The sequence below is a fragment of the Engystomops pustulosus genome, chromosome 10 (genome assembly GCF_040894005.1).
Source record: "Engystomops pustulosus chromosome 10, aEngPut4.maternal, whole genome shotgun sequence".
Classification (NCBI taxonomy): Eukaryota; Metazoa; Chordata; class Amphibia; order Anura; family Leptodactylidae; genus Engystomops; species Engystomops pustulosus.
Genome location: NC_092420.1, coordinates 64,804,471 through 64,821,722, shown reverse-complemented (window position 1 = coordinate 64,821,722; position 17,252 = coordinate 64,804,471). Strand labels below are relative to the sequence as shown.

At 45.5% G+C, this 17,252-nt stretch overlaps 1 protein-coding gene across 3 annotated transcripts in view; it reads right to left on the bottom strand.

Moving 5' to 3' along the window:
• Positions 1–14,420, bottom strand: part of LRRC8D (leucine rich repeat containing 8 VRAC subunit D) — a 58,810-nt gene extending 44,390 nt beyond the window's left edge. The window contains exon 1 of one of the 3 annotated variants that reach the window (XM_072129224.1): positions 14,152–14,420. The gene's annotated coding sequence lies outside the window, so the exon portion shown is untranslated. Of the gene's footprint in view, positions 1–13,960; positions 14,096–14,151 lie in introns of those variants that run through there. The other 2 variants (XM_072129223.1, XM_072129225.1) reach the window with 2 other exon arrangements.
• Positions 14,421–17,252: the final 2,832 nt, after the last annotated feature.

Here is a 17,252-nt window from a genome sequence, read left to right as displayed (position 1 = left end):
CATGTTGCCTGCAAATAGGACACTATACAATCTTCTCAGCGCACCCTGCTCTATAACATGCTGCCTGCAGATAGAACACTATGTACAATACTCTTAGCACCTCCAGCTCAATAACACAGACTGCAACTTTACTGCATCTTTTGTGCAAGATATTAATACATTTTACATGAAAAATCAGATAGACATTGACATGGACAAAGTCCACCCAAATGAATTGTGATAAATGGCTGGTTGAGTTCTAACAGTATTATCCAAATCAGTAAAAAAAAAAAAACACACAAGAATAGACAACACAACTGGTAGCTGCATGCTATGTAAGGCAGATGAACAAACAGCAGTCAAAAAACAGGCCATGGCCAGAAAAACCAAGACTGAAAAGAAGAACTTCGACAAAGGAACCGAAAATAAATGAGGTGTAAGGCAAAGACTATATTGCTAGCAAGGTGCGCCATATAGAGATTATCTAGCCTAGAGGAGTGAATGTCCTGCCCTTGAACTGCAGGTAGATAACATTATAGGACAAACACTATAACTGCACAGAAGGAGACAGGTATATGACATATTCAAGGTACACACAGTCATATACGCTACTGCACCGCAGTATACTCATGTATGCTACTGCTGTTAATAATAATAATGCCTTTATTTATATAGCGCACACAGATTACGCAGCGCTGCACAGAGGTAGCCAGTATTAGTCCAGTTCAACAATCTATGCTTTAGTGTCCTAATGTTATTTGTAACATAGAGAAAACAGTTTATCCATAAATCAGCTTCACATTCTGATATATATACATACATATATATATATATATATATATATATATATATATATATATATATATATACACACACAGTGCCCCATTACAGAGATATAGTTATAAACTGTGGCCCTTACAGATATAGATAGATAGATATACACACATACACACACACATACATACACACACTATGTCCCGTTACAGGGCTTATGTTTCTAATTAAAAATTAATGGCTCCTGGGGTTGCTATCAGAGCCCCTTTGTGCCGTCTCCCCCTGCTCCCTCAGCACTTCCCCTCTCTGTCTGCATGCTCATTGCAGTAAAGAAAGTTTCAGCACACTGTAACAGGTTGTGAATCTGCAGTACAGAGGGGCTATGGTAACATCCCCCAGAGCCCTTCAGTTTCATTAGCATAATTGTAAACGTTTTGGGAAGGAAGGGGACCTGCATAAGAAATATAAAAAGATTACCACAGTCGCGGTGCCTGGATCTAAGAGTAAGTGTCCCTAGTTTATCATGATGAATTTTAATGGAAGATTTCCAAGAAAACAAAAAATTAAACCAATATGATTGACTGGTAAAGACCAAAAGACATTTGGGCAGATTTATCAAGTGTCTGAGAGTCAAAATATTTCTAGTTGCTCATGGCAACCAATCACAGCTCCCCTTTAAAATATTCATGAGCACTGATAAAATGAGAGCTGAGCTGTGATTGGTTGCCATGGGCAACTAGAAATATTCTGACTTTCAGACACTTCATAAATCTGCCCCATAGTGTTAGCCAGAGCATAACAAATTTACGTACCATAAAATAAATCTATTGAGGAAGACACAAGCTGTTAACACTAGCCTCAATAACTTACAATGAGGTTAAGCAGCCATGTTTAACCCCTGAACGACTAGGCCCTTTTCATTTTTTTGTTTCCATTTTTTACTCCCCACCTTCAAAAATATATAACTTTTTTATTTTTCCATTTAATGAACTGTGTGACGGCTTGCTTTCTGCGTAACAAATTGCACTTTGTGGTGATGGTATTTAATATTCCATGCTGAGTATTGGGTAGTGGGAAATAAATTCCAATTTTTTTTAATATATAGACTCGAGTATAAGCCATGTTTTTTGTGCTGAAAAACTCGGCTTATACTTGAGTATATACGGTAGGTTTTATTGTTTTCAATACTTTGGTGTAAGGAGCTTTGTGAGGTGTCATTTTTGTGAGATGAGCCGACATTTTCTTTGCTACAGTTTTAGGGTCTGTACGACCTTTTGATCATTTTTTTATAAAATGTTTCTAAATGTTGCAAAATGGCGAAAAACTGACATTTGGGTTCTATTTTCCCAATGCCGGGAATAACGGTTTTGACATTTTGAGGATGCGGCAATACATAACATATTTATGATTTGGGTTTTTTAATATTTTCTTAATTTTTTTTACATTTTTTTTTTATTTTTATTTTTTCACTATTTTTCAGACCTCCTAGGGTACTTTAACCCTAGGTTGTCTGATTAATCAAACCATATACTACCACAATACAGTATGGCAGGATATTGGGATTTTACACATCATTTATTACAATAGGCCAAGGGCACATTGTAATAGATCCTGTAAAACTAAACAGCCTTGGGTCTTATGGAGATCCAAAGCTGTCATGGTGATTACATCACAGGGAGCAACGATTTCTGACAAGAACATAGCACCCACGTGCTGCTGGCCTTTGATCGCCACTGATAAAAGGGTTAACATTGGTGTATGGTTAACATGTTGTATAGAGAGCGCTCCGCCCTCTGTACATGCCTACAGCCGGCATCTGACCTTTGATACGTCACACGTCAGTAAGGGGTTAAAGTCGCAGTCACAACAAAACAGATTATAGGAACAGTGTGAGCTTCAATGCCAGATATACAGAAATAGGAGGGTGAATCATTGAGAAACTGTGCAGCACAAGACGCTCCATTCTCAAACATTGTATGACTGCTACTTCCCAGTCTACAAGTAATCTTCTAGAGAAGATATCTGACCTCCAGCCCTCACCTCTGCACTCTTGAGGGGTCATAAACATTTAGTGAATATTGTTGAACTATGAACTGATATTACAGTGCTTACTTAGGCTACATGTTGACGGGGTATCTTTACTTCATGTAACCATAAGGGTATGTCTGATACAAGGGGAAATGAATGAATAAATGTACAGTTACATAAAAGCTGGTTAACACATAAGGTTAAAGGCTTGTTCCAATTTCAGCTAATTATATGGTTTGTATTATGAAAAGTTATAAAATTTTCCATATGCTTTCAGCATCAAATCCTCAAAGGTTTTCTAGATCTCTGCTTGCTGTCATTCTATAGGAAGCTTCATGGTTTACTTCCTGTGGATAGAGCTCTGTCCCTGGTGTGATGTCACACAGGTGCACGGCTCGGTATTACACACAGCTCTGAGTTCTCTCTGTGAGATAACGAGCCATGCATCTGTGAGACATCACATGACCACAGACAGATTTCTATCCACAGTATGTAAACAATGAAGTTTCCTAAAGAATAACAGCAACAGAGATCTAGAAAACCAAGAGGAATTAATACAGAAAGTAAACTGGAAAACTTTTCATTGCACAAATAATAATATTTACTCGCTAAAATGGGAACACCCCTTCCTGTTCAAGATCTTGAAGACAAATATCATTAATTTATATTTCCCATCCACGTATGGCTCTGGCTCAGACTGCCACAAAGACTCTGGGGCTCATTTACTAAAATCAGTGCAGTGCACTACATTTTGCCTGTGTAGTGTGCAGAGGGCTCCAGATTCATGAATTGTGGCGCCGGTTCTTCATGAATCTGGCGCTCCCTGCACTGCCCCATCAGAGTGCACCACTTTTTTTGTGCACCTTTAACATGGGCCATGCAACACACTTCTGTGCATGATAAATGTGGCGCACGGTCCGACTGTGCACCATATATGGTCACATGCGCCATATATGTGGTGCAGACACTTCTTAAATACTTGTGCAAGCAGTTTGCACATAAGAGAATGTGCAAATCAGACAGAAAATTGGCACAAGGTCTTTAGCAAATGTCCCGCTCTGTGTCCGATTTTCCTTGAGCTAATCGGTGGAGAGCTGCTATGTTCTTATATAAGGCTACATGCACTCAAATATGACTTTTTTCACATTCTCCCTGTTTATTCAACGAATAGCATGCAGACAAATTCATTTCTAAGGGTTCAGGTACATGTCCATGGTTTCCATATGTGTTACGCAGATGTGCATAGTTTGCTATATGTGCAGCTCGGACAGTCTTTATATCAAGCCTATGACATACAGTCAACAACCGACCATGGATACATTGTTTGCAGCTCCGATTTCAGCACACATTCACTTGCATGTATCCCAACACAGGGCAGATTCTGCTCTAATCTTTCAGTAGCTTTCCCTTCGAAGCAGCATGGAGGACATTGTTCAGCAGTACTGAACAGCGTAGTTATGAATTGAGTAGTTGGAGGGACTGTAAAATTGTTACTAATCATCATGAAACCAGAACTCCCAGTTACAACTGCCTTCATGAAACAGTCGTAGGCTTTCTGTGTAGACTCTACTTATAACTCTTCTGTATAGTCACCGCTTTTTGTATTATGCTAATGAATGTAGATTTCTGTGTAACTGTACTTTGAGATGCCTGTTGGTAGTGAATCTTACTGGCTTCTGTACAAACATGTAAAACTGAAGGTAGGTGAATGGGTTTAGACAAAACATAGTAGGCAGTAAACCCAGAGAAAAAAGATAAAGCAAAAAAAGGCATTTTAAATATTAACTTGTCACGACAAGACAAATAAGCAAATTTTAACCCATGGAGAAAATGTACATGTAATCATTAGCCCTAAGCAGGAGCCAACACTAGACAGTAAAAAAGTTATAAAATGCTGACTACAACTTAATCAGTCAGCCGCTCCATGGACAGACACAGTAGATAAAACATTTAGCTTTTAACCATACAGAAAGGTCACAGCTTTTAGTGGAACATAATTCAAGGTTTTGTACCAGAATCTTCTCGTAGTCACTTGTAAAATTCAGCTGAGCGCAGACGTAACATACTTTGTCGAGCTTCTTTTAGGTTTCTGTGTACTAATGTACTGTGTACTGTGTTTTATTTCTAAATGCACCATGATACACATGGTTATAGCAATACCATTATGGGCATTATCTATTTTAAAGGGAACCTGCCACCAGGCACACTTTTTAGCCAAAACATAGCTATTAATAGCATATGCCAACACTGTTTTAATAAAAATTCTGTCAACCCAAGTATAAGCTGAGGTCCTAATTTTACCACAAATAACTTCAAAAAACATATTGACCCAAGTATAAGCCTAGGGTGGGAAATGCATTGGTCACAGACTTCCAGATCAATGTAATGCCCAGCAGCCTTCTCCAAGTAATGAGATGCCCAGCAGCCTCCCCCAGTAACGAAATGCCCAGCGTTTCTCCCTCCTACGTTTTGCGGTCAGTGCGTCTTCAGTATTTTCAAAGTTTCAGGGCCATATGTCTCCAACAAGGGTCCATGTGTCACTCGTACATCATCCATTCTTGCAACTTATGCAAATTATGTGTCACATGATTTTGCACCAGAAGCAGCATCGAACTGACATCCCCGTAATACGGTGCCGTGCGCCATACATATCTATGTCAGGGGTGAGCAGCGCTCCTACTCTCCCGGGCGCCGACATGTGCCCGTCGTGCTACGGTACTGCAGGCACACAGCTGTGTGAATGTAGCCTTACACAATATTCTGAAGACATTTTGGGACTTACTCAATATCCATGTCTGTGTCTGATGATGAGCCTCAAGAAGGGAATAATAGGTTCTAGTCTTATAGCAAAAATAATAAATAGTAATTACATAGTAATAGTAAATTACATGAACAGAGCTATAATATAGTATATTGTCCTGCTTTTAGCTGTGTGTATCAGAACATTAATAAGTATTTATATGTATTATACACAAATAAGACTCTGAACACAACCTGAAAGAGCCGGCTGCAGTATATCTGTAAGTACGGCAGACACCGGCGTTACATATTACATAGCAGACACTGAGGCTCCTGCTGCTGTTTTCAGATGAAAGTACAAACCTTACAATCTTACATTTTTGAGTTTTTGAAACATAAGTAAAACATTCAATCAGGAGGTGAACACATGTAACAACTAAAAAGATGGAGCTAAATGCACTGCATGCAGCAATGAGACATATGAATTACTATAATTAAATCGCCAATCATATCCCATCTGGTGTTCAGCACAGATATAAACATTATGGTTCTCCTAATCCACCATGGTTATCAATGCTTTTATGTCTTACAATGCAAAGGTTAAAGCCACCAACATATCCACATTCATACCAATAGATAAACCACATGTTGACTGTTTTAGCAGAGGGAGAATTCAGAAATACCCATTGCTAATATTCCTTCAGAAAATCAGGAGTGGAGATTGGAGTCCATTGTAAAATGAGCGGCGAAAGCAGTATATTTTCTATATTGTATGGTATAAGTGCATAGAGAAGTAATAGAGGAGGGTGGTGTAACTAGGAGAGGCAGGGCCCCATTGCAGGCTTCTGAATGGGACCCCCCGCTTCCAACTTAAAAAGTATACTTATTTCTATACTCACTCATGTGAGTTACAGTCACACATTTATACACTCATGCACACATATAGACAGGGCCGGCGCTATGGGTAGGCAAAGGTGGCAATTGCCCCCTGAAAGGTGAGAATCTCTTCTTTCAAATGAATCTTGAATTTTGTTTCTAGGTGCCATGGATCCAGAGATATTCAGGTTTAAAGTGAGAATATCAGGTGCCATTTTATATATAAAAATCACTCCCAACGGCAGTTTAACAGTTAATATCTCCGTTTTCCTAAAACTTAGAAACACATATTTAGATTCATATAAAAGAGGAGACTATCTCAAGATAGGTTCCATAGGTTTGCTCTTAAGTTGAATTTGTATGTAAGTCGAAACTGTATATTTTATAATTGTAGATCCAGACAGTGACAATTGGACAGTGCCCCAGTGACAATTGGAGTTCCAAAACTTTTTGCTGTAATGGGATTATCAATAAAGCTTCAGAACAGACACCTTACAGCTGATCATTGCAGCCTGGGACCAAAGTAAAGCATTCAGAAAGCTTCAACAGAGGTCACAGTGGGCATAGGGATCCGTCTATAACTAGGGGTTGTCTATAAGTCGGGTGTCCTTAAGTAGGGGACCGGCTGTAACTTAAAGGAAACCTACCACTTGTAGTGGCAGGTTTCTGATGGAAATACCGGGCACCAGCTCAGGGTGAGCTGGTGCCGGAGCTTATTTTCGTTAGTGTTTTAAACCGCGGTATCGCGGTTTAAAACACTTTTTAAACTTTATAGCCGGCGCAGGCAGGTACGCGCTCGGCGCTTACCATGCGCGCGGCTCTCATTCACTTCCTATGTAGCCGCGCGCATGGTAAGCGCCGAGCGCGTACCTGCCTGCGCCGGCTATAAAGTTTAAAAAGTGTTTTAAACCGCGATACAGCGGTTTAAAACACTAACGAAAATAAGCTCCGGCACCAGCTCACCCTGAGCTGGTGCCCGGTATTTCCATCAGAAACCTGCCACTACAAGTGGTAGGTTTCCTTTAATGTGGATATGAACTAGCTGTAAAAACTACGTTTAGCACATGTCCAGAATTTACGTTTGTCAACATGAGGCGTTACACGTAGATTCTCAAGAGGATTTCTACTTATCCATTTGGGGATGAGAGGTCAAACACAAATCTAAAGCAGAAAATTGACAAGCTACAGATAGCAAAATACACACATCATGCAATGCTCCTGCTTGGTCTTTGTAATCTCTTTGAATATAAAGGCGCTAAGTGTTATGTGGAAAATGTGGTGAGTACTTCAGGACGCACATGGCATTCTATGATCCTATTTCATGTCTATGGGACAGTCTGAACTTTCTTGAGCAAACCTGAAATGTGTGAATAAACACGTACTGACATAATCTGTGTTCGACGGTGGTCCAACAGCTGGAACGCCCACCGATCATGGCAAGTGCTGGAACGCCCACCGATCATGGCAAGTGCTGGAACGCCCACCGATCATGGCAAGTGCTGGAACGCCCACCGATCATGGCAAGTGCTGGAACGCCCACCGATCATGGCAAGTGCTGGAACGCCCACCGATCATGGCAAGTGCTGGAACGCCCACCGATCCTGGCAAGTGCTGGAACGCCCACCGATCCTGGCAAGTGCTGGAACGCCCACCGATCCTGGCAAGTGCTGGAACGCCCACCGATCCTGGCAAGTGCTGGAACGCCCACCGATCATGGCAAGTGCTGGAACGCCCACCGATCATGGCAAGTGCTGGAACGCCCACCGATCCTGGCAAGTGCTGGAACGCCCACCGATCCTGGCAAGTGCTGGAACGCCCACCGATCATGGCAAGTGCTGGAACGCCCACCGATCATGGCAACTGCTGGAACACCCACCGATCATGGGAATGGACCATTGCAGTTCATTCCTCAATAACTGATTGAGGCAGCAGGTTGAGCATGTGTCATGCTGTTCCATCCAACTCCATCCAACTTATGTGAGCTTCATAAATTGCCGAACACAGTTTTCTAATTCACCATCTGTACGAAGCTGAGAGCTGAAGATGCGCTTGGTACTTTCCGACACTCCTATTGTATTGAATGGAGCAGCAGGACTCATGCTGGACCCGGCGCCTCAGCAGTTCAGTCCAGTCGTTGAACAATCAGATTGTTATCCTTTGGATAGGGGATAACAATAATAATTGGTACAACCACTTTAAAGGTCACATATAAACATGACACAGTATTGATGTGAATACCGGCTCCTCTTAGTGAGCTGGCTCATTAGGCTCTGCTCACTAAGAAGAGCCGGCTCTTCTGGCTACTGAACGGCTCCCTATTAAATATATAATAGGGAGCCGCAGGTCAATCAATCACCCCACACCACTCCACTGAGCCATCGGCTCACTGGAGGGAGCCGGCTCCCCTCGTTCTGAACGACACATCACTATGACGCATATATGAGCGCAAGCTTTGTTTTTAGACTATTATTATTAAAAAATGTATAATGTATCAGTTAATGTCCCACATTTTTGCAGTTAAACCTGCAAACAGAGCAGCATTCAATAAGAACTGGCTACTGTCTGCTTTAGGTGAGTGTCATGTCAGGAGGCCAAGTGACAGGAATAAGAATTGGAAATTTAGAAACATTTATTTTCCAGAATGGCTGTTTCTTCAATTAATTCCTTGCAGAAAAATAACATAGCAACATTGTAATGGTCTTGTCTGCAGCTTCCAAACTATATTTAATGGAGTTGGCATGTGCTATGCCCGGGCAGGTAGCCACATGAATATATAAAGGGTCAGCTGCCCAGAATCACAACTAATAGGTGTTACTAGTGTTGACATACAGAAGCTTGTCTATGGGTGGGAGCTAGGTCTCCCAATGTACCAGCAAATCAAAACTAGTAGTGGACCCTCTGACAGCTCCTCTTAGCACCGGAGGACAGAAATGAGGGATCGTTCCTACATGACAGCTGTGAATCTGATGTACCACCATCCGATTCCTGGAAATGTTCATGGATGACAAGTGCCATATCTATCACACCAGAGAATGGCAAAGGCACCCAAGACCCTTCTGCGGATTCAGTAATGGCAGCTTATGCAACACACCAATCAATGTCACGATACAGCGTCTTATCTGGTACAGAGCCTGTTCTTCTGAACAGTACGAGACATTTATCTTCAGGTCTGAGACATCATTCATATTACTGACACCTTGTTACGCAGAGCACACATCTCAACACAAATAGGCGCCCAGCTTGTATAGCTTAGAAATGGCAGGAGCTGCTTATTTCTATAATTTATTACTGTCATCTCGCATCATTCTGCACAATATAGAAGTATCCTGTATGTTAACAGACACAATGGATAAGGAAATGTGAGTCTGTCATATTGATCTATACAATAAAAGGTTCATAGAAGGGTATGGATCAATATAGGTATGGACTGTGGATTCTGGGGGAGCAAGCAGGGAAGAGGCAGGGTCAGCCCAGACTATGGGCATAGGGAACAGGCAGGGTCAGCCCAGACTATGGGTACAGGGAACAGGCAGGGTCAGCCCAGACTATGGGTACAGGGAACAGGCAGGGTCAGCCCAGACTATGGGTACAGGGAACAGGCAGCGTCAGCCCAGACTATGGGTACAGGGAACAGGCAGCGTCAGCCCAGACTATGGGTACAGGGAACAGGCAGGGTCAGCCCAGACTATGGGTACAGGGAACAGGCAGGGTCAGCCCAGACTATGGGTACAGGGAACAGGCAGCGTCAGCCCAGACTATGGGCATAGGGAACAGGCAGGGTCAGCCCAGACTATGGGTACAGGGAACAGGCAGGGTCAGCCCAGACTATGGGTACAGGGAACAGGCAGCGTCAGCCCAGACTATGGGTACAGGGAACAGGCAGGGTCAGCTCAGACTATGGGTACAGGGAACAGGCAGCGTCAGCCCAGACTATGGGTACAGGGAACAGGCAGCGTCAGCCCAGACTATGGGTACAGGGAACAGGCAGCGTCAGCCCAGACTATGGGTACAGGGAACAGGCAGGGTCAGCCCAGACTATGGGTACAGGGAACAGGCAGCGTCAGCCCAGACTATGGGTACAGGGAACAGGCAGCGTCAGCCCAGACTATGGGTACAGGGAACAGGCAGCGTCAGCCCAGACTATGGGTACAGGGAACAGGCAGCGTCAGCCCAGACTATGGGTACAGGGAACAGGCAGCGTCAGCCCAGACTATGGGTACAGGGAACAGGCAGCGTCATCCCAGACTATGGGTACAGGGAACAGGCAGCGTCATCCCAGACTATGGGTACAGGGAACAGGCAGGGTCAGCCCAGACTATGGGTACAGGGAACAGGCAGGGTCAGCCCAGACTATGGGTACAGGGAACAGGCAGCGTCAGCCCAGACTATGGGTACAGGGAACAGGCAGCGTCAGCCCAGACTATGGGTACAGGGAACAGGCAGGGTCAGCCCAGACTATGGGTACGGGGAACAGGCAGGGTCAGCCCAGACTATGGGTACAGGGAACAGGCAGGGTCAGCCCAGACTATGGGTACAGGGAACAGGCAGGGTCAGCCCAGACTATGGGTACAGGGAACAGGCAGGGTCAGCCCAGACTATGGGTACAGGGAACAGGCAGGGTCAGCCCAGACTATGGGTACAGGGAACAGGCAGGGTCAGCCCAGACTATGGGTACAGGGAACAGGCAGGGTCAGCCCAGACTATGGGTACAGGGAACAGGCAGGGTCAGCCCAGACTATGGTTACAGGGAACAGGCAGGGTCAGCCCAGACTATGGGTACAGGGAACAGGCAGGGTCAGCCCAGACTATGGGTACAGGGAACAGGCAGGGTCAGCCCAGACTATGGGTACAGGGAACAGGCAGGGTCAGCCCAGACTATGGGTACAGGGAACAGGCAGGGTCAGCCCAGACTATGGGTACAGGGAACAGGCAGGGTCAGCCCAGACTATGGGTACAGGGAACAGGCAGGGTCAGCCCAGACTATGGGTACAGGGAACAGGCAGGGTCAGCCCAGACTATGGGTACAGGGAACAGGCAGGGCCAGCCCAGACTATGGGTACAGGGAACAGGCAGGGTCAGCCCAGACCAGAGGTCGCACTAACATTTTTCCAGAAGGGTAAAAATACTCCTCTCACCATTTTTGAGGAGTATTTTTACCCGAGGAGGAGTATGAAAATTTCGGTAAAACACAGCACGCACAACACTACACACAGCACGCACACCACTACACTACACTCACACAGCACGCACACCACTACACTACACTCACACAGCACGCACACCACTACACTACACTCACACAGCACGCACACCACTACACTATACTCACACAGCACGCACACCACTACACTCCACTCACACAGCACGCACACCACTACACTACACTCCACTCACACAGCACGCACACCACTACACTACACTCCACTCACACAGCACGCACACCACTACACTACACTCACACAGCACGCACACCACTACACTCCACTCACACAGCACGCACACCACTACACTCCACTCACACAGCACGCACACCACTACACTCCACTCACACAGCACGCACACCACTACACTCCACTCACACAGCACGCACACAACACTACACTACACTCACACAGCACGCACACCACTACACTACACTCACACAGCACGCACACCACTACACTACACTCACACAGCACGCACACCACTACACTACACTCACACAGCACGCACACCACTACACTACACTCACACAGCACGCACACCACTACACTCCACTCACACAGCACGCACACCACTACACTACACTCCACTCACACAGCACGCACACCACTACACTACACTCCACTCACACAGCACGCACACCACTACACTACACTCCACTCACACAGCACGCACACCACTACACTACACTCCACTCACACAGCACGCACAACACTACACTACACTCCACTCACACAGCACGCACAACACTACACTACACTCACACAGCACGCACAACACTACACTACACTCACACAGCACGCACAACACTACACTACACTCACACAGCACGCACAACACTACACTACACTCACACAGCACGCACAACACTACACTACACTCACACAGCACGCACAACACTACACTACACTCCACTCACACAGCACGCACAACACTACACTCCACTCACACAGCACGCACAACACTACACTCCACTCACACAGCACGCACAACACTACACTACACTCCACTCACACAGCACGCACAACACTACACTCCACTCACACAGCACGCACAACACTACACTACACTCCACTCACACAGCACGCACAACACTACACTACACTCACACAGCACGCACAACACTACACTACACTCCACTCACACAGCACGCACAACACTACAGTACACTACTCACACAGCACACACAAGACTACACTGACACAGCACACTACACTCACCCGGCCTTGATCTTAAGTCCCGTCGCGGGGACAGCCCCTCTGTCCACATGTCTCCCCTGTGGCCGGTGCTCTCACTCCGGGTCTCTCCGGCACGCCCCTTAGTCACGTGCCCCGCTGAGCGGCCCGGCACGCGCTGCGATCGCGCTAGTGGCATTTCCCTCTTTTGCAGCGCGCGCCGGGCCACTCAGCCTGTGCGCTACAGGGAATAATTGCCATGCGTTCTTTTACGCATGGCAATTATTTTGGGGGGTAATGGCGCCTCATCACGCGTCTATGACGCGTGGTGAGGCGTTAATGCGACCTCTGGCCCAGACTATGGGTACAGGGAACAGGCAGGGTCAGCCCAGACTATGGGTACAGGGAACAGGCAGGGTCAGCCCAGACTATGGGTACAGGGAACAGGCAGGGTCAGCCCAGACTATGGGTACAGGGAACAGGCAGGGTCAGCCCAGACTATGGGTACAGGGAACAGGCAGGGTCAGCCCAGACTATGGGTACAGGGAACAGGCAGGGTCAGCCCTGACTATGGGTACAGGGAACAGGCAGGGTCAGCCCAGACTGTGGGTATAGGGAACAGGCAGGGTCAGCCCAGACTATGGGTACAGGGAACAGGCAGGGTCAGCCCAGACTATGGGTACAGGGAACAGGCAGGGTCAGCCCAGACTATGGGTACAGGGAACAGGCAGGGTCAGCGCAGACTATGGGTACAGGGAACAGGCAGCGTCAGCCCAGACTATGGGTACAGGGAACAGGCAGGGTCAGCGCAGACTATGGGTACAGGGAACAGGCAGGGTCAGCGCAGACTATGGGTACAGGGAACAGGCAGGGTCAGCGCAGACTATGGGTACAGGGAACAGGCAGGGTCACCACAGCATCAGTACAATGTATTATTTTGGGGTTAGGAGATTTCAGTAAATACGGATTGCAGATTTTGAGACAAAGTAACAGTTCTAGGGTGGACACCTAGTAGAAAATAACTTAATCCAGCACAATAAGGTAGGTCCTCCATACATGGCATCACACAGTCCTGCCAATACCACCCCAGCAGCGGGTACATTCACCCCATACACTTGTATATCACAATGTGAGTGCCACTCATATAACAGACACAGCAAAACCAGTCTATTCCGGCAGCCGGGTACCTGCCAGCTGCCTCCATTGCCTCCTGTGTGCCCGCTGGGTGGAAGTTCAAGTGATTTGTTACTGCCACTGACTGAACTATAATGTTCCATTATCCGCTATATACACCCTGTAACCCCCTGTGCAGTGCATGTAGGCTGGTGACAAGCTATGAATGGGTTAAGGTGAGTATGAGCGGCGTGCTCCCTCTCACCTGAGCTGAGGGTGTGCTCCCTCTCACCTGAGCTGAGGGTGCGCTCCCTTCCCCCACCTCGGCGGCGGGCAGGTGTCTCCTTCCCTCAGTCACACGCTGCAGGGCGGCATGAAAGCGCTGACACATACACACGGCCGGTGTGTGCGGAGCTGCTGCGGCTTCCTGGCGGTTGTGAGTGGAGCCCGGCCAGGAGGAGGCGGAGAGACATTGCATAACAGCAGCCTCCTCGCCATTTGTCATCAGCAGTGATGGGAAATGTAGTTCATTGTGCACAGCGGATCAGCACCGCGCGGTATAGAGAGCGGGTCATGGTGGGATATTACACTGTCCTCGGCTCAGTTCTGTTCTGGTTCTGATCCATACAAGGGCGATCATGTATAGGATAGATGACAGGGAATGTATCATGTCAGACAATAGAACAGAATGAGGTATTGACTTCCTCTATGAGCACAGCCTCACAATCACAGGCTCCTTACACTTCTAATATATTTGTATTCCAGCACAAAGAACTAGAAGTCAGAACAAGAGATTCTTCTGGATCTGTATCCCTGACTTCCCCCACTGGATGAACTGATATTTACCAGGATTGGTAACCCTCATCAGCATCCTGGGGGTCATCCACCCCCTGCCCCAGGGTGGTGGGGGAGATTTATCAGTGCTCCTGGGGCACAGAAATAATTGTAATTTCATGAACAATGCAAGAAATTGCGATTATTCCAGCGACTACGCCCTCCCAAGCCATGTGGGCGTGGAGGGGCACAGCCGCTGGCCGAGTGGGCACGGTGTGTGCCTGCGCAATTTTACTGAAAACAACTCCAGGTTGGACGTGGTTTGTCCGCCAGCTCTTCTGTATATGTTTTACAATTGTAGCTCCAGAGAATTTTTTTTTTTTGTACATGTGACAATTGGATTTGCAAAATTTTGTACTGTCATCAGGACAAGCATTATCAATTACATTATCATTACAGACACCTTACAGATGATCATTACAGCCTGGGACTAAAGTAAAGCATCCAGAGAGCTTCACCTGAGGGCAGAGAGGTCCGTCTGTAACTAGCGGTTGTCTGTATGTCGGTTGTCAGTAAGTGGGGGACCGCCTGTACTGGATAATATGTCCAGTGCAAAAATAACAGTATGACACAAAGCCCAAATAAAAGTGCCATGTAGCACAAAGATAACAGTACTGAACCACGTTCAAATACCCAGTAAGTGCCATACATGCAAATGTTACATTATCAAATGTGCTATGTAGTGGAAAAACAACTACCAAATACTAGTCCCATACACTGCTAAAATAATATTACCAAACAATACCTGTATAATAACATCGGGCAATGCAGAAATGACAGTTCTTAAATAAAAATGCCTTAGGCTACATGCACTCGGACGTATTTTAGGGATGTACAGTAGCTGCTGTTACAGTGGTCAGCATATGACCCCGTGTATTTTCATGGGGCTATGGTTTGCTGCCTTGGCAGTCTTTTCTGCTGTCATGGGGTTCATTGTATGTGGCCTGTAAATGCTAAAATAATATTACCTAGAACTAGCCAAATAATGGCACCATAAAGTGCTCAAACAGTACTAATAAATAAAAGTACCATATAATTACAACTAATCGTCTTTGCAGAAATAATTTGCTATGTTCTTATCACATCTTTGAAATATCACTCACCCAAAGTGGTTTGGTAAGGCTGGTTCCTAAGTGATAGGTCACTGCTTTGAATAAAGATGCAGTCATGGAGAAGACAGCATAATTCAGCTCATCATAGTAAATAAGGTTAGGAAAAGATATCAGTCCATCAAGTCCAACCCTTTATATTATACTGTGGTGATCCAGAAGAAGGCAAAAGCCCTGTAAGGTTGATGCCAGTTGGCCCATCAGTAGTGGTCTCTCAGGCTAAGAAATTTGCCAAACTGCAAGATAGTTGGTGGAATATGAAATTAAATCCATCCACTCTAAAATCGAGAGGTGGACATCCTGGCAAAATATCAGATAAATCGGCTCATCACAAGGGCTATCGATTCTAGTGTGACAGATATGGCCGTGGGCAGAGGTCGCACTAACATTTTTCTGGAAGGGTAATAATACTCCTCTCACCATTTTTGAGGAGTATTTTTAGCCGAGGAGGAGTATGAAATATTCTGTAATACAAATATATAACTCCTAGTCGTATATATACAGGCGGTCCCCTACTTAAGGACACCCGACTTACAGACAACCCATAGTTACAGACGGACCCCTCTGCCCACTGTGACCTCTGGTGAAGCTCTCTGGATGCTTTAAAATAGTCCCAGATTGCAATAATCAGCTTAAAATTGTCTGCAATGAAGCTTTATTGATAATTCTTGGTCCTATTACAGCAAAAAAATTTGAAACTCCAATTGTCACTGGGGCAAAAAAAAAATTGTCGGGAACTACAATGATAAAATATACAGTTTCGACTTACATACAAATTCAACTTAAGAACAAACCTACAGTCCCTATCTTGTATGTAACCCGGGGACTGCCTGTATCTATTAATGTCTATTAACGATCTAATAAACATTTATTAATACAAGAAAATCATTAAAGCCCAAGTGGTGCACAACTTTTCCATTGTCTTAACCTACAGAGCGGACGAGGGTTGACACCGGCCCCCAAAGACACCCCCCCCCTTCCTTATAGAGTGGGCTGGGGCCAGCTGGAGACCCCCCCCCCCAACAGAACAGGCCGGGGCTGACGCTTCTACATTTATTTTTGGGGGTTTGAGGGCGTTACGCTTTTTCTTTTAACACTGTTTGCTTATTTTTTACTTAATTTTTTTTTCTTTTTTTTAATTACAAATTTTTTACACTGTTATTAGTGATATATATACAGAGACCTGCAGAGAGGAACACACACTACACATAGGGCACACTCACTACACATCGCACACACACACACAGCGCAGCACCCGGCACACTCACTAACTATACATAGTACCTGGACCACACACACACAGCGCAGCACACAGCATACCCATAACACATAGGGCACACTCACTACACATAGCACGCACACACACACACACACACAGCGCAGCACCCGGCACACTCACTAACTATACATAGTACCTGGCACA